The sequence below is a fragment of the Pelophylax lessonae genome (assembly GCF_965119305.1).
Source record: "Pelophylax lessonae genome assembly, chromosome: 13".
NCBI classification, from domain to species: Eukaryota; Metazoa; Chordata; class Amphibia; order Anura; family Ranidae; genus Pelophylax; species Pelophylax lessonae.
Genome location: NC_138780.1, coordinates 147,352,753 through 147,377,390, shown reverse-complemented (window position 1 = coordinate 147,377,390; position 24,638 = coordinate 147,352,753). Strand labels below are relative to the sequence as shown.

General features: G+C 45.3%; 1 protein-coding gene across 3 annotated transcripts in view; it reads right to left on the bottom strand.

The window, feature by feature from the left end:
• SYT16 (synaptotagmin 16) overlaps positions 1–24,638 on the bottom strand; it is a 149,525-nt gene that overhangs the window by 108,100 nt on the left and 16,787 nt on the right. For 2 of the 3 annotated variants that reach the window (XM_082242621.1, XM_082242622.1), the window contains exon 1: positions 6,072–6,205. The exons of the other annotated variant lie outside the window; for it this stretch is intronic. The gene's annotated coding sequence lies outside the window, so the exon portion shown is untranslated. Of the gene's footprint in view, positions 1–6,071; positions 6,206–24,638 lie in introns of those variants that run through there. 3 annotated transcript variants of the gene reach the window in all.

Here is a 24,638-nt window from a genome sequence, read left to right as displayed (position 1 = left end):
TAAACCCAAAAACACAAGTTTAATATATTGTACCTTACCAGGCCTTAGATATAAAACCTTTACTCCAAAAAGAAAAAAAAAATAACTGACTGTAAAGTGTTATCTGAAGTTAATCTTTAATTTTTTAGTCACTTATGCAAAGTCGATTTAAATCTACTATTACTTCTAACACTATCTTCTACACCAGGGGTCTCAAACTGGTGGCCCTCCAGCTGTTGCAGAACTACAATTCCCATGAGGCGTTGCAAGGCCGACAGTTACAAGCATGACTCCCATAGGCAGACGCATGATGGGAATTGTAGTTCTGCAACAGCTGGAGGGCCACCAGTTTGAGACCCCTGCTCTACACAGTTTCACAATACTGCTGTCAAAGGGTGGCTATGCTGCTCCTCCATAGGGATGAGTGTGTGTGCGTACTGAACGGGGTTCAGGTCCAAACCCAAAAGTCAACTGTCATAAGCTGCAGTCAGGTAATTCCCCACCTCACAGCTGGCGTGAACAAAAGGGGAAGAGATGCTTATGACATCATTGACCTTATTTGGTCATCCACGTCCCTTTGTTTATGTCAGCTGCAGGGTGGGGAATCCCTGTCCGCAGATCATTAGCCCAGGAATGATGGTTGATTTCTGGGTTTGGAACACAAGCTCATCCCTTCTTCTCCATAGATACAGTGGAAGAGTGGCTGTAGCCACCCTAAGACCAAAAGTGTGTTACTGGCAGGATCACCAGGTGAAAATAAAGGAAAAAAAGCATTTAAAAAATCCACACTTTAAGCCTCAGCTTTCCTACATGAGTGGGTGAGGAGAGGGATTTGAATGAGGGTTATTTCCCTAGCAATCTATGGCAGAACGGCCTAAAGATTAGTTCTAGAGTAAAAAACACACAAAAAGTGACAAATACAACCAAAGACAATGGCAGCCTCTGCCACTGTAGCTGGCCAAGATTTAGGTTCTCGTAGATACACAGACTGCTAATGCAATCTGAAAAAGCTAGTTTGCTAGCGGTTGAAAGATATCCATTATCATTGACTTTACAGGTTGCATATTTATTTTATGTCAATGACTCAAAGTATTGAAGAGGGACAGCAAAGCAAAAAACATTTCCAGGAGGAAGCAATGGCATTACTCTTTAATTACAGTTTACACACTTTAATTATAGATGTAAACTGTTGGTATGACCCATTGAGTTCTTAATACTCTCATCTACAGCCACAAAATTGATGGAATTCCACTTTTACGGAATTCCAGCCTTTGCTCTAATAAATCATGCCTATTACATTATGATGTGACAACTCTGAAGAAATGACACTTTGCTACTATGTAAAGTAGTGAGTGTATAGCTTGTATAACAGTGTAAATTTGCTGTCCCCTCAAAATAACTCAACACAAAGCCATTAATGTCTAAACCGCTGGCAAGAAAAGTGAGTACATCCCTAAGTGAAAATGTTCAAAATGGGTTCAATTAGTCATTTTCCCTCCCTGGTGTCATGTGACTCGTTAGTGATACAAGGTCTCAGGTGTGAATGGGGAGCAGGTGTGTTAAATTTGGTGTTATTACTCTCACTCTCTCATACTGGTCACTGGAAGTTCAACATGGCCCCTCATGGCAAAGAACTCTCTGAGGATCTGAAAAAAGAAAATTCTTGCTCTACATAAAGAAGACCTAGGCTATAAGAAGATTGCCAAGACCCTGAAACTGAGCTGCAGCACAGTGGCCAAGACCATACAGCGGTTTGACAGGACAGGTCTCAAAACAGGCCTCGCCATGGTCGACCAAAGAAGTTGGATGTATGGACTCAGCATCATACCCAGAAGTTGTCTTTGGGAAATAGACGTATGAGCAGTGGCGGCTGGTGCTCAAAATTTTTGGGGGGGCGCAAAAAGAAAAATGTAATAGGTATTGCTTCGCGCCAAAAAACGCAGTAAAAAAATTGCGTGACTTTGAAGCTGTGCCCCCTTCAATGCAATGAACACTGTGCTGTGCCCCCTTCAATGCAATAAACACTGTGCTGTGCCCCCTTCAATGCAATAAACACTGTGCTGTGCCCCCTTCAATGCAATGAACACTGTGCTGTGCCCCCTTCAATGCAATGAACACTGTGCTGTGCCCCCTTCAATGCAATAAACACTGTGCTGTGCCCCCTTCAATGCAATAAACACTGTGCTGTGCCCCCACAATGCAGAGTTCAGCGTGCATGCCCCTTTCAATTCAGAGCGCCACAGCATTGTCCCCAATCACTGCAGAGCGCCACAGCATTGTCCCCAATGATTGCAGAGTGCCCACAGCATTGTCCCCCAATGATTGCAGAGTGCCACAGCATTGTACCCCAATGATTGCAGAGTGCCACAGAATTGTACCCCAATGATTGCAGAGTGCCCACAGCATTGTACCCCAATAAATGCAGAGTGCCCACAGCATTGTACCCCAATGATTGCAGAGTGCCCTCAGCATTGTACCCCAATGATTGCAGAGTGCCACAGAATTGTACCCCAATGATTACAGAGTGCCACAGAATGGTACCCCAATGATTGCAGAGTGCCACAGCATTGTACCCCAATGATTGCAGAGTGCCACAGCATTGTACCCCAATGATTGCAGAGTGCCACAGCATTGTACCCCAATGAATGCAGAGTGCCACAGAATTGTACCCCAATAATTGCAGAGTGCCACAGAATTGTACCCCAATGATTGCAGAGTGCCACAGCATTGTACCCCAATGATTGCAGAGTGCCCACAGCATTGTACCCCAATAAATGCAGAGTGCCCACAGCATTGTACCCCAATGATTGCAGAGTGCCCACAGCATTGTACCCCAATAAATGCAGAGTGCCCACAGCATTGAACCCCAATGATTGCAGAGTGCCTACAGCATTGTACCCCAATAAATGCAGAGTGCCCACAGCATTGTACCCCAATAAATGCAGAGCGCCACAGCATTGTACCCCAATAAATACAGAGCGCCTCAGCATTGTACCCCAATAAATGCAGAGCGCCACAGAATTGTACCCCAATGATTGCAGAGTGCCACAGAATTGTACCCCAATGATTGCAGAGTGCCACAGCATTGTACCCCAATGATTGCAGAGCGCCACAGCATTGTACCCCAATAAATGCAGAGTGCCCACAGCATTGTACCCCAATGATTGCAGAGTGCCACAGCATTGTATCCCAATAAATGCAGAGCGCCACAGCATTGTACCCCAATAAATGCAGAGTGCCCACAGCATTGTGCCCCAATAAATGCAGAGTGCCCACAGCATTGTCCCCCAATAAATGCAGAGTGCCCACAGCATTGTCCACCAATAAATGCAGAGTGCCCACAGCATTGTCCCCCAATCAATGCAGAGTGCCCACAGCATTGTACCCCAATAAATGCAGAGTGCCACAGCAATGTACCCCAATAAATGCAGAGTGCCACAGCAATGTACCCCAATAAATGCAGAGTGCCCACAGCATTGTCCCCCAATCAATGCAGAGTGCCACAGCAATGTACCCCAATAAATGCAGAGTGCCCACAGCATTGTACCCCAATGATTGCAGAGTGCCACAGCATTGTATCCCAATAAATGCAGAGCGCCACAGCATTGTACCCCAATAAATGCAGAGTGCCCACAGCATTGTACCCCAATAAATGCAGAGTGCCCACAGCATTGTCCCCCAATAAATGCAGAGTGCCCACAGCATTGTCCCCCAATAAATGCAGAGTGCCCACAGCATTGTCCCCCAATAAAAGCAGAGTGCCCACAGCATTGTACCCCAATAAATGCAGAGTGCCACAGCAATGTACCCCAATAAATGCAGAGTGCCCACAGCATTGTCCCCCAATCAATGCAGAGTGCAGCGTGCGTGCTCCCTTCAATTCAATGCACTTACCTGGCGGCGGCGGCGGCGGGTTCTTCCCTCCTCGATCCAGTCCGTCCTCTCGGCGGCGGCGGCGGCGGGAAGGAGAGCGGCTTCTCCCTCGTGCCACAGCATTGTACCCCAATGATTGCAGAGTGCCACAGAATTGTACCCCAATAATTGCAGAGTGCCACAGAATTGTACCCCAATAAATGCAGAGTGCCCACAGCATTGTACCCCAATAAATGCAGAGCGCCACAGCATTGTACCCCAATAAATACAGAGCGCCTCAGCATTGTACCCCAATAAATGCAGAGCGCCACAGAATTGTACCCCAATGATTGCAGAGTGCCACAGAATTGTACCCCAATGATTGCAGAGTGCCACAGCATTGTACCCCAATGATTGCAGAGCGCCACAGCATTGTACCCCAATAAATGCAGAGTGCCCACAGCATTGTACCCCAATGATTGCAGAGTGCCACAGCATTGTATCCCAATAAATGCAGAGCGCCACAGCATTGTACCCCAATAAATGCAGAGTGCCCACAGCATTGTGCCCCAATAAATGCAGAGTGCCCACAGCATTGTCCCCCAATAAATGCAGAGTGCCCACAGCATTGTCCACCAATAAATGCAGAGTGCCCACAGCATTGTCCCCCAATCAATGCAGAGTGCCCACAGCATTGTACCCCAATAAATGCAGAGTGCCACAGCAATGTACCCCAATAAATGCAGAGTGCCACAGCAATGTACCCCAATAAATGCAGAGTGCCCACAGCATTGTCCCCCAATCAATGCAGAGTGCCACAGCAATGTACCCCAATAAATGCAGAGTGCCCACAGCATTGTACCCCAATGATTGCAGAGTGCCACAGCATTGTATCCCAATAAATGCAGAGCGCCACAGCATTGTACCCCAATAAATGCAGAGTGCCCACAGCATTGTACCCCAATAAATGCAGAGTGCCCACAGCATTGTCCCCCAATAAATGCAGAGTGCCCACAGCATTGTCCCCCAATAAAAGCAGAGTGCCCACAGCATTGTACCCCAATAAATGCAGAGTGCCACAGCAATGTACCCCAATAAATGCAGAGTGCCCACAGCATTGTCCCCCAATCAATGCAGAGTGCAGCGTGCGTGCTCCCTTCAATTCAATGCACTTACCTGGCGGCGGCGGCGGCGGGTTCTTCCCTCCTCGATCCAGTCCGTCCTCTCGGCAGCGGCGGCGGCGGGAAGGAGAGCGGCTTCTCCCTCGTCCTCCGAGCGGCTGTGACGGTGAGTGACTGACTCACGCACCGGCACCGCCCCCATTGTGACGTCAGGGATCGGATGTCCTGGATGATGATTGGTCCAGGCTGGAGACTGGACCAATCACAGCCAGGATATCCAAAAGTGGGGGTGTCCAATCGCAAGGACTTGCGATCGGGTTACGCCCCCAGAAGGCTGACGATCGGCGCCTCTTCTGGGACGTAACCCCACCCCCCCCCCCTAGCCACCACTTCCCTTACAAAGGCCGGCGAACCCAATTTTTTTTTTTTTTAAACTTTATTTGTTCGCTGTCATTTTTTTTTTTTCTTTTTTTTTTTTCTTTTTTTTAGGGGTAGGGGGGCGGCGCCCTGGCGCCCGCTATGCATGGGCCGCCACTGCGTATGAGTGCTGCCAGCATTGCTGCAGAGGTTGAAGGAGTGGGGGGGTCAGACTCAGTGCTCAGACCATATGCCACACACTGTATCAAATTGGCCTTAGTGTGCTTGTCTTCAGCAAACCGTTTTCAGGCTTTCTTGTGCATCATCTTTAGAAGAGGCTTCCTTTTGGGACGACAGCCATGCAGACCAATTTGATGCAGTGTGCGGCGTATAGTCTGAGCACTGACAGGCTGACCCCCCACCCCTTCAACCTTTGCAGGAATGCTAGCAGCACTCATACATCTATTTCCCAAAGACAACCTCTGGATATGACGCTGAGCATGTGTACTCACTTATATATATATATATATATATAAAGAAAAATCTAGAAGGGAGGAGCTGAGGACACATGTGCAGATGTCTCACCCGGATCCCTGAGGAGTACAAGAAGCTACGTAGTGATTCAAGCCGGTATCACGTACACAAAGCTGACATGTCCTTTTTTTGTGTATCCACCCTTTAATAGCCATACTTACATTACTGAACATATATCACGAGGTGTTAATTTGTTCTGAGTGACAGTAAAAGACATAAACTGCTTACCTTACACGTAGCAGACTGGGATGTACAGTATCAGCCAGCAGCTCCAAGACACATTTCAGTGCTGTGTACAAGCATTTCCCTTAAGTTCCTTTCCTTCCTGATCAGCCAGAACATAGTTATCTACACTACAATGCTTTGCCTGAAAAGACTGGGGAGTGGTAGTGCTTATGTCACTTTGTTTCCCACCCCACAGAGCTGTGATAATATTTGACTACTTTCCAGAAAGTTCAGACCAAAGGAATGTCAGCCAACAGGTACAGTGAAAAACTGACCCAACTAGTTTCCTCAGACTGTGACTTAGGGACACTATTTTTATCCTATTCTACGTAGAGAATTTGCCGTGGATGACAATATTGCCATGTATTTCCTAGATAAGAAAACCAGCGGTGAACCATAGGGCAGAGTGATAGGTGCAGTTTACCCTGAGTGTTTGATCCCCTATCAATCAGCAAGATTTCTGGCTCCCAGGTGTCTTCTATACAAGTAAAAAGCTGAGGTTAGGAGCACTCTCTTAAAGGAAGTGCTCCCAATCTCATATTGTTACCTGTAACAGAAGTAATCAATTAATCAGATTCCAATCTCTACACCATGGCTAAAGACCCATACACACGAGTCGAAATTCGGCCGGGAATTTTCGTCCGACGACCGATCTCCCGATTTTCGGCTTGTTAGTATGATGCTTCCGACAACCGATTCCGACTTTTCGGCCGAAAAAAATCTGGTGTGCAGGCTATAAAATTTTTGTCCTCCGTCAAAACACGTCCGATTTTCGTGCAGTCAAATCTTATGAGCAAGACCGGGCATGCTCAGAGAAGAAAGAACACAAAGAAAGCAACCCAACACATGACATCACAATCAGCCCAGAACTACACGTGAGAATCTTGCCAATGATCTCAAGGCAGCTGGGACCATAGTCCCCAATAAAACAAATTGTAACACATTACGCCGTGAAGGACTGAAATCCTGCAGCGCGCACAAGAAAGCACATGTACAGGCCCATCTGAAGTTTGCTAATGAACATCTGAATGATTCAGAGAAGAGCTGGGGGAAAGTGTTTTGGTCAAATGAGACCAAAATCGAGTTCTTTGGCATTAACTCAACTCGCCGTGTTTAGAGGAGGAGGAATGCTGCTTATGACCCTAAGAACACCATCCCCACTGTCAAACATGAAGGTGGAAAAATTATGCTTTAGGGGTGTTTTTCTGCTAAGGGGACAGGACAACTTCACTGCATCAAAGGGAAGATGAACGGGACATGTACCGTCAAATCATGGTTGAGAACCTCCTTCCCTTAGCCGGGGCATTGAAAATGGGTCGTGGATGGGTTTTTCAGCATGACAATGACACTTGGCCAAGGCAACGAAGGAGTGACTCAAGAAGAAGCACATTAAGGTCCTGGAGTGGCCTAGCCAGTTTCCAGACCTTAATCCCATTGAAAATATGTGGAGGGAGCTGAAGGTTCCAGCTACCAAACATCAGCCTCGAAACCTTATTGACATGGAGAGGATCTGCAAAAATTAGTGGGACAGAATCCCTCCTGAGATGTGTGCAAACCTGGTGGCCAACTACAAGAAACGTCTGACCTCTGTGATTGCTAACAAGGGTTTTGCCACCTTGTACTAAGTCATGTTTTGCAAAGGGGCCAAATACTTATTTCACACATTAAAATGCAAATCAATTTATTATTTTTTTTTAAATGCGTTTTTCTTGATTTTTTATTCTTGTTATTCTGTCTCTCACTGTTAAAATAAACCTACCATTAAAATTATAGACTGATTATTGCTTTGTCAGTGGGCAAACGTACAAAATCAGCAGGGGATCAAATACTTTTTCCCTCTCTGTATATGCTATTATATTTATTTATTACAGGTACTTATATAGCACCATTAATTTACATATTTATTATACAATCACTTTATATTCGATGATGCAAAACCTAGTTATGCAGTACTTTACAGGCTACGATTAAACATTAAATATATGTTGGACAAATGCCATAAGGGTCCTTTTACATGGGTGATCAAATCAGATCCACCTGCAGCGCTGGATTTATAAAGGGACATCTGCCCTGGGAACCATGAGAGAAGGGGCCCCCCTCTGAATAAAAATAAAATAGAACAATAAAAAAATAAAATATATTTATATATATATATATATATATATATATATATATATATATATATACACACTATATTGTCAAAAGTATTGGAACGCCTGCCTTACACGCACATAAACTTTAATGGCATCCAGTCTTAGTCCGTAGGGTTCAATATTGAGTTGACTCTTTGCAGCTATAACAGCTTCAACTCTTCTGGGATGGCTGTCCACAAGGTTTATGAGTGTGTCTATGGGAATGTTTGACCATTCTTCCAAAAGCACATTTGTGAGGTCAGGCACTGATGTTGGACGCGAAGGCCTGGCTCACAGTCTCCGCTCGAATTTATCCCAAAGGTGTTCTATCGGGTTGTGCAGGCCAGTCAAGTTCCTCCATTCCAAACTCACTCATCACCAGCTTTGTGCACTGGTCCAAATCATTTGGTGGAAGGGGGAATTATAGTGTGAGGTGGTTTTTCAGAGGTTGGGCTTGGTCCTTTAGTTTTTAGTGAAGGACCTCTTAAGGCGTCAGCATACCAAGACATTTTGGACAATGTCATGCTCCCAACTTTGTGGGACCAGTTTGGGGATGGCCCCTTCCTGTTCCAACATGACTGCGCCCCAGTGCATAAAGCAAGGTCCAAAGACATGAATGAGTGAGTTTGGGGTGGAGGAACTTGACTGGCCTGCACAGAGTCCAGACCATACCAAGACATTTTGGACAATTTAATGCTCCCAACTTTGTGGGAACAGTTTGGGGAAGGTCCTTTCCTCACAAATAAGCTTCTGGAAAAATGGTAAAACATTCCTATAGATACTCTTAAACCTTGTGGACAAGGTCTTCCTAGAAGATGTGGCCTTCCTAGAAGAGTTGAAGCTGTTATAGCTGCAAAGCGTGGACCAACTCAATATTGGACCCTACAGACTAAAGCCTCATACACACGCAACGAATTTCCGCCTACCGGTCGTCCGTCTTTTGTCCAGAGTGGTGTCTGTTAGTTGGAATGTGCTCTAGACTGCACACAAATTTTCCCGCATGACAGAATTCTACTTCAGAAGTGATGTCATGTGTTGGATTGCTTTCTATGTGTTCTTTCATCTCTGAGCATGCCCAGTCTTGCTCATAAGATTTTTTCCCATCTAAATCTGTACTAATGAGACAAAAATCGGACGTGTTTTGACAGTCGACAAAAATTATATAGCCTGCACACCAGGATTTTTCGGCCGAAAAGTCGGAGTCGGTTGTCGGAAGCATCATACTAACAAGCCGAAAATCGGCAGATCGGTCGTCGGACGAAATTTCCCGGCCGAATTTCTACTCGTGTGTACAGGGCTTTAGACTGGGATGCCATTAAAGTTCATGTGCATGTAAAGGCGTCCCAATACTTTTGGTAATATAGTGTATTTTTAATAGCGATAATCCATTTGTGACCTTTTATTGGTATCCTAAATTCACATTTTGTTTCCTTTTTTATGCATGTTGTGGGATGGAGGTACACCCTAAATTGGAATTACAATCCATACATGTAAATATTATTTTAGTCATTTTAGCATGACAGTCCCAGGCATGGTGGTTGCCTGTATTCTTTATTACCCTTATAAACTGTTCTCCCTGGTAGACATCTCTGTTGTTCCCAGTCAGTGACTTGGAAAGTACTTAGGTCAACAAGCCATTAAACCCCTCCCCGGGAAAGTTAGGCCGAGTCTCTTGCTGAACCCAATCCCCTATAACTCTCATTTCTCGCCTTGTGTTCTCACCTTTTATATAGACCTTCTCAGAACGCAGTTGACGATCATAAAACAAAAATATCTGTTCATCTGCTTTCACGATGCATACGCAAACTAGAGTGTTTGTTTTGCTGCTGTCAGTAAGGTCATGGCTTAGTTCCTATCCATCTGTGAAAATGTTTTATTGTTTTATTCCAATGCCAATATGTATTGAAGAGGAAAAAAAAAAACCATCCCTGAGCTCTGCTTTGAAGAGGAACCTTTGCTCTGCTCAGCTATATTCTTTCACCTGAGTCCTATTGAATGGTCAGTTACCGTAGCAACAGCCCAACCATCCAAATAGTATGACTTGCTATCACACATCATCTAGCAACCAATTGCCTCAGGGAAGCAGGCCTCTCTGTCATAGCACGGCACACGGCTTGTTGCCAAGGTCTTGACAAAATGTCTTTTTTTCCCCGTGTGGTGGCTGATTACTGTTCACTATGTATTTATTTATTTTTTACTATTATTATCATTACTTTTAAAGATACCATATGCTCACTGTGAATATTTCATATCATTGATGATCAGTAGTAAAATATAACAAATATGTAGCATTGATTGATATGTAATAACCCCCAAAGAGGCTGCTGAATTTTTTTTGGGTGCTCCTGCTGTCCCTACAGGTGACTTTGTAAGCAGGGTCCACTTGGTGGCCCACTTAACTGTATTTCTCTTTTAAAATCCTTCCAGGAAGAAGGATTTCCTTTCCTTGCTTTTCTTGTGCCCAGCTGACACCAAAGCATTGTGTTCGTGTGTGCTGGAGAAAAACGTAGACATACTGCATGTTTTTTGCAGATAGGTGACCTTAGAATAGGACACATCCATTTTCCAGGAGTCAGTCTCTTTACTGTCACCATTAGGGATGCACCGATCCGACTTTTTTGGACCCGATACCGATATCTGACGTTGGGAAATTGCTGATACGGAACCGATCCGGAGCTACATACAAAGCAAGCGGCTGCAGTACAGAGCAAAGCCGCTGCTTCATGTGTACGGCTCCTCCATTCACAGGCGGAGTGCATCTGATATCACTCCGCCTGTGAGCCGGACCTATACAGGAAGTAGCGGCTCCCATCCCATACTACTACTGCACCTAGTAAGGGATGGCTGAGCCGTTACCAAGCAAAAAACGGATCGGCCAGTGGATCGGTCAATGTTACCGATCCCCCGATCCATCTAAAATGGCCATATCGGCGCTGATATCCGATCCGAATATCGGATCGGTGCATCCCTAGTCACCATATCAAAGGATGAAAGCTAGCACAGAAGTGGAGCTGTTGACCACAGCAGTTTAACATTTTTTTTGTGATCTTGTAACAGCTCAATTTATCTGCACTTTTTATAATTAGGGAGCCCCTTATGGAGACCCCCATTTCCCAAGGGTGTCTGTATGAGGGGGGGGGGCAGAACCCCTGATGGCCTGCAGCTACCTTTAGACAGTGTTATGGCTTGTGCTGTAGAGACTGTGTATGCTGGTAACTTCATAATTCCCCGATAGCTGAGAAAATCTGTTCCTGAGCACATAGTTAAGTGTGTATTATGAAAATATGAGTTTTGCTGGGGGTTATTTTATAACCCACTATTCAGCACAAAGCCCTAACCCCCATTCTGCCTCCTACTTTATCCTCTGTCCCTCCCCCATTTCATTTCCACACATTTTGCTATTATTGTGAATTTCTGGGGGTTTATTATTCTGCAATGCTGGGGTTAAATATATGTGCTTGTTGTTATTGATGTGCTTGGGGTTATTGTTTGCCCTGACACTTGCTGGAGGTTATCATTACTGGCTCTAAAGGGGATGATGTTTCCCCTACAGGCTATTTAGTGTACCCCCCAAACTCTATTTTGTCTAAACAAAGGGGGGAAAGGTGGCACACTACAAGCTATTTACTGTAAAGCAACACAAATTTTTTTTACCAAGCCCACTTTATTGACCACAGCCACAGAGTGCACAACACATTAACCCTCCCCACTTAAACCTCTAGCACCAGCACATCTCCCCCCTAAAAATAGCCTGGAGCCCCCAGCGATCAGACTATTTTTTCTGTTTTATAAAAACCGTATGTATATGTGAACAGTGAATCTACTTGCCGATGGGTTTTCAGGAATGGGCTAAAGGTGGACAGAATATGGGATAGCCAGAAATATTGGGGTAGGGAGTTCCAGAGGAAGAAAGAGGTTTGAGAGAAGTCCTGGAGAGGAGCATGGAAGGAGCTGAGGAGGGGGCTAGAGAGCAGAAGATCATGGTAGGATCAAAAAGGATGGTTTGGGTGATATGTTGAGAATATTTTAATAATGTAGCTCAGGGCAGCGTTGTGGATGACTTTGCATGTTGTTAGTATTTTGAATTTTATACGTGGAGCAAGAGGGGAAGTGGACACTAAGTAGTTGGTAAAGTGAACAAGTCCAGCAGCTTCACAGACTAAAGAGGGGATACTCTGTGCAGAGGCAGGCCAAGGAGGGAGTTGCAATAATTGAACCGACAGATAACAAGGGAGTACATTTAGAAGCTTGTGGTGTCATTTGTTAAGAATGGGCAAATTTTGGAAATGTTGCGAGTTGAAGGTGGCAAGATTCACTGATTGGATGTGGGGCAAAAGGAAAGGTCAGAGTCCAGAACTACACCTAGCACACTGTCTGGAGGGAGGATTGATAGTTGTGCTATTAATCACAATGGAGAAACTGGGGGTGAGGCCACGGGGGCAGGGGGGTGGTGCTGAGAATAAATATTATGGGGTCAGTTTTGGAAAGATTGAGTTTGAGGAAGCACTGTGATATTCAAATCGATGAGTCAGTCACTAAATGAGTAACGCAGAAGGAAGAGCCTAAGGATTAGAGAGATAGAAATGGTTGTCATTCAAATTAAGGATGGTATTGGAAGTCATTGGAGGTTACCAATTGACCCATGGAGTAGGTGTAGATGGAGAATAGGGGTCTAAGGAGACAGCCTTGGGGAGAACCCTATGAAAGGAGGAAGAGGGGGTAGAGTTGTAGGTGACACTGATGGAACCCTTACACAGGTAGGAGGAGAACCAGCAGTAAAGAGCAAAATCTAGGAGGCAAATGTAGTGGAGGCTTTTGGGGAGGTGTGAGTAGTCAACTGTGCCAAAGGAGCAGAAAATTCTAAGGGTATGAATACAGAGTAGTGGTCAATGGTTTTAGCAGTTCGTGAGTTTTAGGAGTTTAGGCAGTTTCTGTGGGGTATTGCAGATGAAACCCAACTTGAAAGTGGTGCAGAAGGTTGTTTACATTGTAACAGTGTACAGGGTATTTTCAGTGTAAAAGGAGCCCACTGAACCTGAATTCCTCCAGGACCCCCCAAATTCAGCCCTGGGTGCATGGCTATGAAACTATATGTGGCACACACCCCCAAAAAAGCCAGATGGTTTGCCCCTGGTTTTATTCCTAGGTTAAGACAGCAGCAGCCAGGCACACCAGAAGAGTCTTTTGGCTCAATGAACAGTCTAGGGGGTTTCCTTTTTGTAATTTATTGCTGAATAACTTGGATAGGGCATAGGGAGCTGTGGGATACTCCAAGAACACTAAGCAATATATTGAGGACACTCTTCACTGTAATACTGCTTCTCAGTACAGTTCCTCCAGCAAAGGCCAAAAAAATGGACAACAAAGAGGTGCCTTCAGTAATGTCCCAGGCCAAGCAAACACTAGTATTGATATGCTAGGGATATCAGCAGCAACAATTACTAGAATCCTTCACTAAGGCCTGTACTCACAACGTCCCTGGATACTTAGATGCCTCCCTCTAATATCATTCAGACAAATCCTCATTGGGTCTTCCAGACCGGATCCTCAGTGAAATCCCTCGGTTGTTTTTTTTTCTCTTTTTAAAATAGAGGATGTCGCTCTAATCCTCAATGCAAGCAGGTCAGTCCATAAACCATAAAATGTCCGCGTGAAAAATTCAGTCCACACCAGCCAATTAGAAGTGCAGGGAGAAGAAAGAATCCGCCACCAAATGTTGTAACTATATACTCTTACCACATATATAGACCCACACAGGTCAAACAGCGCAAACACGGCAGTGGCACAACACAGGTGTAGTAGGATACAGATACAGTCTGACACTCCCCCATGGCTTATCACTGAGATGATCGGTGAGACCTCTGGATTAACTCGCCATTCATGTAAAGATAGAAATGCCCCTCATAGTGTAATATGCTTAAACGTTTTTATTAAATATAAAAGAAAGCAGCTTACACAGATATGCAGAGTTGCAGCGTCCTGTCTTGAATGCAGCTTAAACGTAGGTTGGTTTTCCCCCCAACAAGATGGCCGCCGCGTCCCCCGTCTGCGCATGCATTACCGTCAGCCAAATCTGACGCGTTTCGTCATATAATGACGTTGTCAGGGGTCATTATACCCCTGACGACGTCATTATATGACTAAACGCATCGGGATTGGCTGACGGTGACGCATGTACAGACGGGGGACTCGGCGGCCATCTTGTTGGTGGGAAAACCAACCTACGTTTAAGCTGCATTCAAGACAGGACGCTGCCACTCTGCATATCTGTATAAGCTGCTTTCTTTTATATTTAATAAAAACGTTTAAGCATATTACACTATGCGGGCATTTCTATCTTTACATGAATGGCGAGTTAATCCAGAGGTCTCACCGATCATCTCAGTGATAAGCCGTGGGGGAGTGTCAGACTGCATCTGTATCCCACTACACCTGTGTTGTGCCACTGCCGTGTTTGCGCTGTATGACCTGTGTGGGTCTATATATGTGGTGAGAGTATATAGTTACAACATTTGGTGGCGGATTCTTTCTTCTCCCTGCACTTCCAAATCGGCTGGTGTGGACTGAATTTTTCACGCAGACTTTTTATGGTTTATGGACTGACCTGCTTGCATTGAGGACTAGCGCGACACCCTCTATTTTAATTATTGTTTTAGATTTTTTTTTATTCAAATCTTTTGTGTCAGCGGCTTCTGTGATAATTTGTTGCTTAACAGTTCTATATTGAAATTAGCGCAGCAATATTTATATATTATTTTTTTCTCTTTTTTTAGAACAGGCCCCCCAGCTCTGCCACAGCCGCATACCTCAATGAGCACAGGTAGAATCACAGAGAGTCAAAGTAAAAGTAAATCCCCAATTTTTGGTTGCCACTAGAACAGAAATAGATTAAAAATCTTTTATTATTGGCACTAGTTCTGGTGACAACCAGGGATTTCCTCACTTTAGTGGAATTCCCTCTCACTTCCTGTTTTGTCTATGAGACAGAAAGTGAAGGGAATTCTCTCCAATAGGATACAGATAGCAACAAAAACGGAAAGAGTTACAACTCTTTCATACTGTATACAAAAATAAAAAAAATAATTATGTTTTCATTTCTGCTCCTTTTTTGGGAACATTTAGTACAAGACACCTAGGGAATTGAATCACTTAGCTAAAAGTCAGGATGTAGGATGGCTGTGCCATCTAGTGGTGTACAAAAGAACTGCAGTGTCAGTTTTTCACTTCTTTGGTTCAGCAGCTGAACGATTTACTGTGCAGCCAATGATTTTTCGCTCATACGTAGCACCACCTGTTCACCTTCTGTGTGGGAGATTTCAATGCAGTCTTGGCAGAGATAATCTGCCATAATTATTCACGTCCTTAGCACCTATAATTGTGTTTCATCATCCTTTCATCATCTGTACAATGCCAACTGCCACGTTGCTATTTTAGCTGTGAGGCTTTGTTGTTGCTATGGAGATGGTGCTGGAGGAAAGTAGCCAGCCAAATGAAAGCATAAAACAACAGAGTATTTGCAATTAAACCACAACAATTATATACTCGCCAACGCCGCGTTTCATTTGGTGCCATTTGCAAGTTGTGATTTGTTGCTCAGTGTCGTATAAACTCTTTGAAGGGGTTGTGACATATTGAAGACTGAAATTTAAACTTATGCTCTTATTTGGCAGGAAGTGTCAGTTTAATGCCAGGACGTAAAAGGGCAAATGGAAGTGCAATGCCACAAATGGGAAATCATTTTTACAAGTTTTTCACAAAGCAGTATTTTTACTGATATGCACCGGAGAGAGACACAGAATGAACAGACAGCATGTAATCTAAACCTAAAGTGCTTCTCTCTTTAGAATGCGGTGTCTTCTGCAGCCTCCCCTAAATGTTTCTGTGAACACATAATATATGCTGTGTGTCATTACCTGATAAATAGCAAGGAAGAAGGAAGCACAGTAATTGACAGGTGCAGAGAATGGAGAAAAGACAGGTGCAGATGTAAAGTGTGTATAAACAGTGTGTAGCACCCTCCTAGGTAGGTAGTAGAGAGTGCATACTTTCTGGGTTTCCCTGCTTAACAGGGGAACTGTCAGGCACATTTAGGTATTCTCTTCCTCACAGGGAGCAATGATCCATTTATAGGGTCTGCTCAGTGTGATCAGATTCTGCTCATGTTGTCTGTCTGTTTCACTAGTCCAATAGGAAGGGGCATTTTGGACAGTGGGAGGAAACCTGACATATGGAAGCATGGGTGTAAATACAGCCCTTGCCATTGGCAGAGGAAAGTGCGCGCTGACTTACTGACTTAGGTACGTTTTTTGTTTACGGCAGAGGAAAGTGCCTCAAGGCATGCTGGGTGGCTGTATTTATACCACAAGAGCATGTGTGCACGGGGTCTTCAGGTGGAGAGTGGGGTCCCAGAGGAAGGCGGATTGCTGCCCCTCCTCTGTACAGGCTGCCATGCAGCCTCAGGTGGTCAACCTGATGGCCAGAGTTACAGAAGCTGCAACCCAGATGTTCTGCAGAGCTAACTGAGATATACCTGGAAGGATCTGTTCCTGGTTAATGTGAGTACAGACCTAAGTCTAGGGGCCTGTTCGGTGATGGCCATCCCTTCAAGCTAGTGAAGTCAGTGGACAGGTGCCAGCTAAAGAGGATACCGGATAGTGTCCTGAAGAATCAGTGTTCATTGAGTCTGCTGCCAGAGCAAGCAAAGGATCTGCTATTCAGTTCATTCAAGTGAGGCTAAGTGAGAGTTGTCCTCCTCTGTGCATAGGGAAAGTTGGAGTACTCCCCTAATCCCTTCTCCTATCCAAGTTCTACAAATAAATACAAAAAAACAAATCCCCTAGACTGGTCACTGGAAAACAAGCAAATGAGTGTGTACCTGGGCGAGTGAAAATACCCAAGCAACAGGCTGCAGGATAATCAGAGGGAGACCCAGGGAAACCTATACTCAGCGACCCCTATAGGGGCAGTGCTACAAGTGAAAAAAAAGGGGACACTGCAACAGGTAGAGGGATTGCCTGAATGGTCAGCAGAGGACAGCTATGACTTAACTAAACAGGTACAGATCAGAATAAACAAACCAGTTATGAAGCTGTATAAACAGGAGCTCATACGAGCAAGATCTCTCTGACTCAATAAGGACATGAAGTGGCCATTCAGAACAGTACCATGAAGCTCTGTAGCCCCAGATACTCGAAAAAGACCACTATTTCAGTACACACTAAAGTACATAAACAGCAATTTGTGCTTAGCCTCTGCTACTGTGCCTCCCACAGTGAAATCCAGGGTAGGTCTGGGTACACAGGTGAACAGCTGAAGGGATCTTTGAGCTTGTGCCACAGGTGACCGGCTGGAGGAGTTCAGGGGCTGGTACCATAGGCAGGTGGCTGGAGATGCAGTGCCATCCAATTTGAAGTGCAGTACTCTGGTAGCAATTGATGCCATGCTTTCTGCATTAGCTAGTTCTTCCATAGAAGCTGCATACTATTGGGCTCCTGCCCAGCTGCTGGCACGCAATGACTAACAGTGAGGATCTCTTGGCTGCAGGTGACATGCCCAGTCATCTCTGCCTCATCAAGTTTGGTTTCTCTGACCCCCTAAAAGCAGGAAATAGTAAAACTTAAATTCTGTTCAGGAGGCCAGGGTTTTGTGGGAATCCATGAAATTGTGGGAATAGGTAATAAAAGAGTCCAGGCCTGCAACTAAGCATGGTGGGTCAAATGGAACACACACTCTATAGTTGGGAAGATACTAGAGTGTTTAATAAAAGACCACATACTGTAGATGAGTTTTTGCTACAAAAAAAAATAATATTAATTGTAAGCAGCAGACAGCATGGATTCATGAAAGACAGAAGTTGTCAGACAAATCTGAATTCTTTTTATAAAGGAGGTGAGAAAAGCCTTGGACAGAGGGGTGGCTGTGGACATGGTGTACTTGGATTCAAAAGCGTTTGACACAGTTCCCCACATGCAGCTAATGTGTAAGATAAAGTCTACCGCAGGGCTGGCTCAAGACATTGTGCTGCCTGGGTCCAAGAATGAAATGCTTACCGCCGCTCCTCCCCTGGCCCGACTCCCGCTGTGACTGAATACAGCGGGAGCGAGCCTCCAGCGGCGCGCGCGCGCCGCCCACAAGGGGAGGAGTCCAGCAAAGTAGGTCTACGTCGCTGGACGGGAATGAGCCACTTTGCCGCAGTACAGTCAATGTGACTGGCCGGCAAGTGTTTAAATAATAGAGACAGAATATCAACCAAAAATCCAGAAAAAACACATGATACAAATGTTTTAAATTGAGTTACAGTTCAGTAAATCAAATAAGTATTTGATCCCCCACCAACTAACAATAATTCTGCCTCCCACAGACTGGCTACAGTATGTGCTTATGTGGTACACAGATTAATCCTGTCAATTTAAGAAGGTGTTCCAAATGACAGCTCTTTATTTGTATAAAAAGACAACCGTCCACAGAATCTCTTTCTTCCATTCAAAACTCACCATCATGAGCATGAGCAGGACCAAAGAGATGTCAAAGGATGTCAGGGACAAGATTGTAGACCTGCACAAGGCTGGAATGGGCTACAAGACCATCAGCAAGCTTGGTGAGAAGGAGACAACTGTTGGAACGATTATTCGCAAATGGAAGAAATACAAAATAACCATTAATTGCCCTCGGTCTGGATCCCAATGCAAGATTTCACCTCATGGGGTAAGGATGATCATGAGAAAAGTGGGGTATCAGCCCAGAACTACAAGGGAAGAGCTTGTGAATGATCTCAAGGCAGTTGGGACCACAGTCACCAAACAAACCATTGGTAATACAGTACGCCTCCATGGACTAAAATCCTATAGTGCCCGCAAGGTCCCTCTCCTCAAGAAGGCACATGTACAGGCCCATCTGAAGTCTGCCAATGAACATCTAAATAATTTAGAGAAGGATTGGGGGAAAGTGCTGTGGTTGGGTGAGACCAAAATTGAGCTCTTTAGCATTAACTCGCCTCGCCATGTTTGGAGGAAGAAAAATGCTGACTATGACCCTAAGAACACCATTCCTACAGTCAAGAACGGAGGTGAAAACATTATGCTTTGTTGCTGTTTCTCTGCTAAAGGTACAGGCCGACTTTGCCGCATTGAGGGGCCAATGGATGGGGTCATGTACTGTTAAATCTTTAATGAGAACCTTCTTCCCTCAGCCAAAACACTCAAGATGGGCAGTGGTGTATTTAGGTTTTGTGCTGCCCTAGGCCGGACTAAACTCGTGCACCCCCTAATTTAACTACGACCCACCCCTTCCTGTGAAGGCCACACCCTTTTATGTTTCAGACCCGCCCTGTCATCTGTAAACCCCACCCCTTCCTCATTAGGCTCCACCTTTTCCTCTTAGAGCTCCATCTCTTCCTCTCTGTACCTTAAAAGTGGGTACAAAGTGCCTACTTGTATATTTTGTGGTTTTGTATGGGTACGTCATTTTGGGGAGCGTTCCTGGGGGCCCCCGCTAGGCAGCGAGGATGCCAATCAAGAGAGAAATAAAGGAGGATGCCAATCCACAGGGCCGGTGGCTGCAATTGCCGCCGGGCCCCCGCGATCGCTCCACACTGAGAGAGAAGAGCGGTCCGCTGTTGTACACGCGGCAGACTGTTGTTCTCTCTGAAATGATCACAGAGCGCCTGTGATCCTCCTATTTAGGATCACATGTATCTGTGGTCATTTCACAAGTTCCCCCCCCCATACAGTTAGAAAACACCCCCTAGGCTCACATTTAGCCCCTTGATCACCCCTGGGTTAACCCCTTCCCTGCCAGTGTCATTATTACAGTAACAGTGCATATTTTTTGCACTGATTACTGTAGTAATGTCACTGGTCCCCCCAAAAGTGTCAAAAATGTCAGTTAGAGGTCCGATCTGTCCGCTGCAGTCCCGCTAAAAATCGCAATTGCCGCCATTACTAGTAAAAAAAAAAATGAAATAAATGAAAATGACATTTCTCCTAGTTTGTAGACGCGATAACTTTTGCGCAAACCAATCAAAATACGCTTATTGGGATTTTCTTTTTTTTAACAAAAATATGTAGCAGAAAACAAATTGGCCTAAAAGGATAAAAAAAAATTTGATTTTTTTTAATTTTAATAACAAAATTAATAAAAATTGCAGAGGTGATCAAATACCACCAAAAGAAAGCTCTATTTGTGGGAAAAAAGTACATCAATTTTTTTAGGGTACAGCGTCGCACGACCACGCAATTGTCCGTTAAAGTAATGCAGTCCTGAATTGCAAAAAATGGCCTGGTCAATAAGGGGGAAAATCTTCCAGTCCAGAAGTGGTTAAAGCTTGGAGCACTTTGCAGTACATGAACTTTTACTGCCTGTGAACTGTTAAATGCATTTGCATTGATTTCAGCATGCATGGAGCACTTTGTACACGCTGAAACCAATGCAAACTCTTTTACCAGTTCACATGCAGTGAAAGTTCATGTACTGCAAAGTGCTCCATATTTGTTAAAAATATATTTACTGCAAAAATGTAATGGAATTATTAATTTATAATTGTAGCAATAGCAGTGGGTGGTAACCTAAAATCGTGATTCCTACCTGCTGTCAGATGTCCTGACCTGGTTGGGGGTTCCCTTTTCCTCCTCTCTCTCCTCCTCCTCGACATAGATAGACCCTGCCCTGTGGAGAGGTTAGTCCCTCTTACATGCCGCGCGGAGGGTGGGTAGGTGGTATCCGCCCCCACCCACTCATTGAAGTGCATCCCGTCTGGCCACTCACTGCCGCTCTATGGGGGCAACAGTCCCTCCCTGCCTGGCAAGTATGTACGCCCCTCAGTGCTGGGACAAGGCCATCCAGATTCCAGCGCCCTGGGCAAACTGCGCCCCCCCATGTGTATTCACAGTTCACATCTCGGTGTTAGTGTGACACTCGCTGGGAGTGAAGGCAGCTTCTCTTGTCTCCAGTCATGTAATATGTCACATGATAAGACAGTCTGCCCTCACTCTATAGTGGCACTGCGCTGAGACTGAGGCATTGCACGCAGTTCCGGGGAGTTTGCAGTGTGGCCCCATTCACTTGAACAGGTTGCCTTCAGCAGATGGTAGTGCATGCTGAAAGTGACGGCGGTATAATTCCTGCCACTGCTGCAAATCAAAATATTACAGCAGTGGCATCTGTAAACCTCTAGCTGCTGCCTCTGGCAGGAGTGATAGGGAGCTGTATTATGAGGCTCAGCAGCATGTTTTATTGCCCGCCAACCGCAAGTATAAATGAGCCCATGGCTAGGTTCACACTGTTACAGGTGGTTGCATGTGCGGGACAGCGTGTAAATGGCACCAATTCCCGCACCCACAACCACCTGCAGGAAAAATTCCCTGCTCTTTTACAGATGCCCAAGGCTGCCATTTACTCTTATTGGCACCCCCACACATCTGAAAATGCAGCACATTTTTTGGTGCGGGAAATCGCATGGTGCTTTTGCACCATGCGATTTCCCTGCGGCTGCGTTTTCCTAAAGGTGCAGGGACCTGTTTCCTGTAGGTACAGTAGTCTATTTAAATGAATTGGCTGCTGTGCCTGCGCAAATGTGAGTCACAGCAAACACATTAGTGTGAACATGACATAAAAGTCACCTAAAAGGAAAATACATACAGCAAAGTGACTCCAACATATTGTACTTACTAGCACAAAGTCACTTTATAAAATACCTCTGCTGAGTACTTCCCTAATTATCAATAATATACACAGTGCTCAGGTGAAAAGAGCAGAACATCACTGCATTGTACCTGTAATTCTCAGAGTTCTTGGGTTTAATCTGGGCATCTTCTATCTGCTTCTGTCCCCCATGATCCCATCTGAGTGTCAGCCTGCTCTCCACCTGCATTGCTTTAGTATCCTTAGCTCTGCCATGAGTCCCGACATTTTCTTCATCTTCTGCCGGCCTCTATCCCCGCCCACTGGCCCGCCCACCACGTATAGCACTTCCCTAGACCATAAACTACAGGTCTGATAGGAGGTGGGCGGGGACAGAAGATGCAGAAAACTTCGGGACTCAACCTGGACACAGAGCTAAGAATTCTAAAGCAATGGTGGTGGGCGGGCTGACGATCGGGGACAGAAGCAGAGAGAAGATGCTGACACTAAACCCGAGCCCTAAGCATACAAAAGGCTTGCAGGTGGTGCTCGCATTATCAGCACTTCACCTCCGCTGCGCCCTCCCTCCCGCCCACCCCCTGGCGACGCCCCTTCACTAAAAGCTGGAGAGTGGAGACTGTGTGTGTGGGAGGAGGCGGTGACAGGCAGGCAAGGACCAGGGGAGCAGACAATGAGGCGGGACTCGGCACGCAAAGTGACAGGAGCACTGCAGGCGAGCCTCACAGAGCGGATCGTTTTTTTTTTGTTTTTTTTATGCGGGGACGGCGGCTTTTTTGCCGCCCCCCCACAAAGTGCCGCCCTAGGCCTAGGCCTAGTCGGCCTAGGCCAAAATACAGCAGTGAAGATGGGTCGTGGATGGGTCTTCCAGCATGACAATGACCCAAAACATACAGGACATACAAGAGTGGCTCAAGAAGAAGCACTTGGATCATGGAGTGGCCTAACCAGTCTCTAGACCTTAATCCTATAGAAAATTTATGGAGGGAACTGAAACTTCGAGTTGCCAAGCGACAGCCAAGAATTTTTAAGGATTCAGATTTAGGAGAAAATGCAATTTACAAAAAAAAAATCAATTTATGAGGCTGGCATCCCATTGGCCCGAATTGGTAAATGCTGCGAGAAAGGAACTGGACCTGTGCTGGTCGGCAGCTGGTTGTGTTTTCTCTGATTAATCCTCGTTATTGTGTTCTCCTAAGCAGCAGGTTTGCTTCTAGTGGAAAGCTACAACATTGGCACTCAGAAATTGTAAAACTTGCCAGGCCTCAGGTTAACTGACGCTACAAACATCAAAGGCCATTATCAAGCAGCGTGGAGAAGTCTCCGGAGCTCATCCAATAAACCCATTAAACGCCTTGCTGAGCACTCCGTCTTACATTACATTTACAGTTTGTGGCCCCTGGAGCCAAGAGAGGAGACACATTCGGTATTGGATGGCAAAAGGAAAAAATTTAGATTTTTTTTTTTTAACAATACCAGTAACATTACAAGGCAAAAAATTAATATTAACCCCTTCTTGCCTGAAGGTAAAACAAATCTCAACCGCTTCTGGACTACCCACGTATATATACTGCAGCAGGGCGGCCTGGCTGCGCAAAACCACGTACATGTACGTGATTTTGTGCACGCGATCTGGGGAGCACACGTACGCCGCAGAGCGCCGTTCTGCTGTGATTGGACACAGCGGGAGCCAATCAGTGGGTCTGGTGGCTGCGATGGCCCCCTGGACCCACCGATCGTTTGGAGGAAAGGAAGAACAGCGGTCTGCCTATGTAAAACCAGGCAGACCGATGTTCTTTCAGGGAGTAAAAGAGAGATCCTGTGTTTCAGCTAAGCTCTCTTTTCGTCTAGTGCATCCACTCCCTAGGAGCACACTTAACCCTTTCATCGCCCCTGGTGTTAACCCCTTCTCTACCAGTGTCATTTATACAGTGACAGTGCATTTTTTTTAGCACTGATCACTGTATTGGTGCCACTGGTCCCCAAAAAGTATCACTTACATGGGCGTCCGCAAGGAGGGGCAAGGGGGGGCAAGTGCCCCCCCCCTGGAAATTTCCTGGCCTGCTCTAAGAGGGGAATCTATGGGGACCCTACTCTAAACGGAGATCTATGGGGGACCCTGGCCTGGCCTGCTCTAAAGGGGGATCTATGGGGACCCTGGCCTGCCTAAAGGGGATCTATGGGGATCCCTGCCTGCTCTATAGGGGGTCATATTGGCTATATATATATATATATATATATATATATATATATATATATATTCTTTGCCTGGAGTACCTGGTGGTGCAGGAAAACCTGGTAACATGGAGAATATAGGTGAAAAGGTTAGACTAAAGAGGGATCTATGGGGACCCTGGCCTGCTCTAAAGGGGGATCTATGGGGACCCTGCTTTAAAGGGGATCTATGGGGGACCCTGGTCTGCTCTAAAGGGGGATCTATGGGGGGCGAAAAAGGGGGGGAGCATGGGTGACCTTAAAATGATGCCCCCCCCCTTAAAAAAGTTCTGCGGATGCCCATGATCACTTAGTGTCAGATTTGTCCGCCACAATGATGCAGTCCTGCTAAAAATTGCTGATTGCCGCTATTACTAGTAAAAACAATAAAAAAATAAATAAAAAGTCCATAAATCTATCCCATAGTTTGTAGATGCTAGAACCTTTGTGCAAACCAATAATATGTAGCAGAATACATATTGGCCTAAATTTTTTAAGAAATTAGATTGTTTTAATTTTTATATTGGGTATGTTTTTTAGCAGAGAGTAAAAAATATTGTTTGTTTTTTTTTTCAAAATTGTGGTTCTT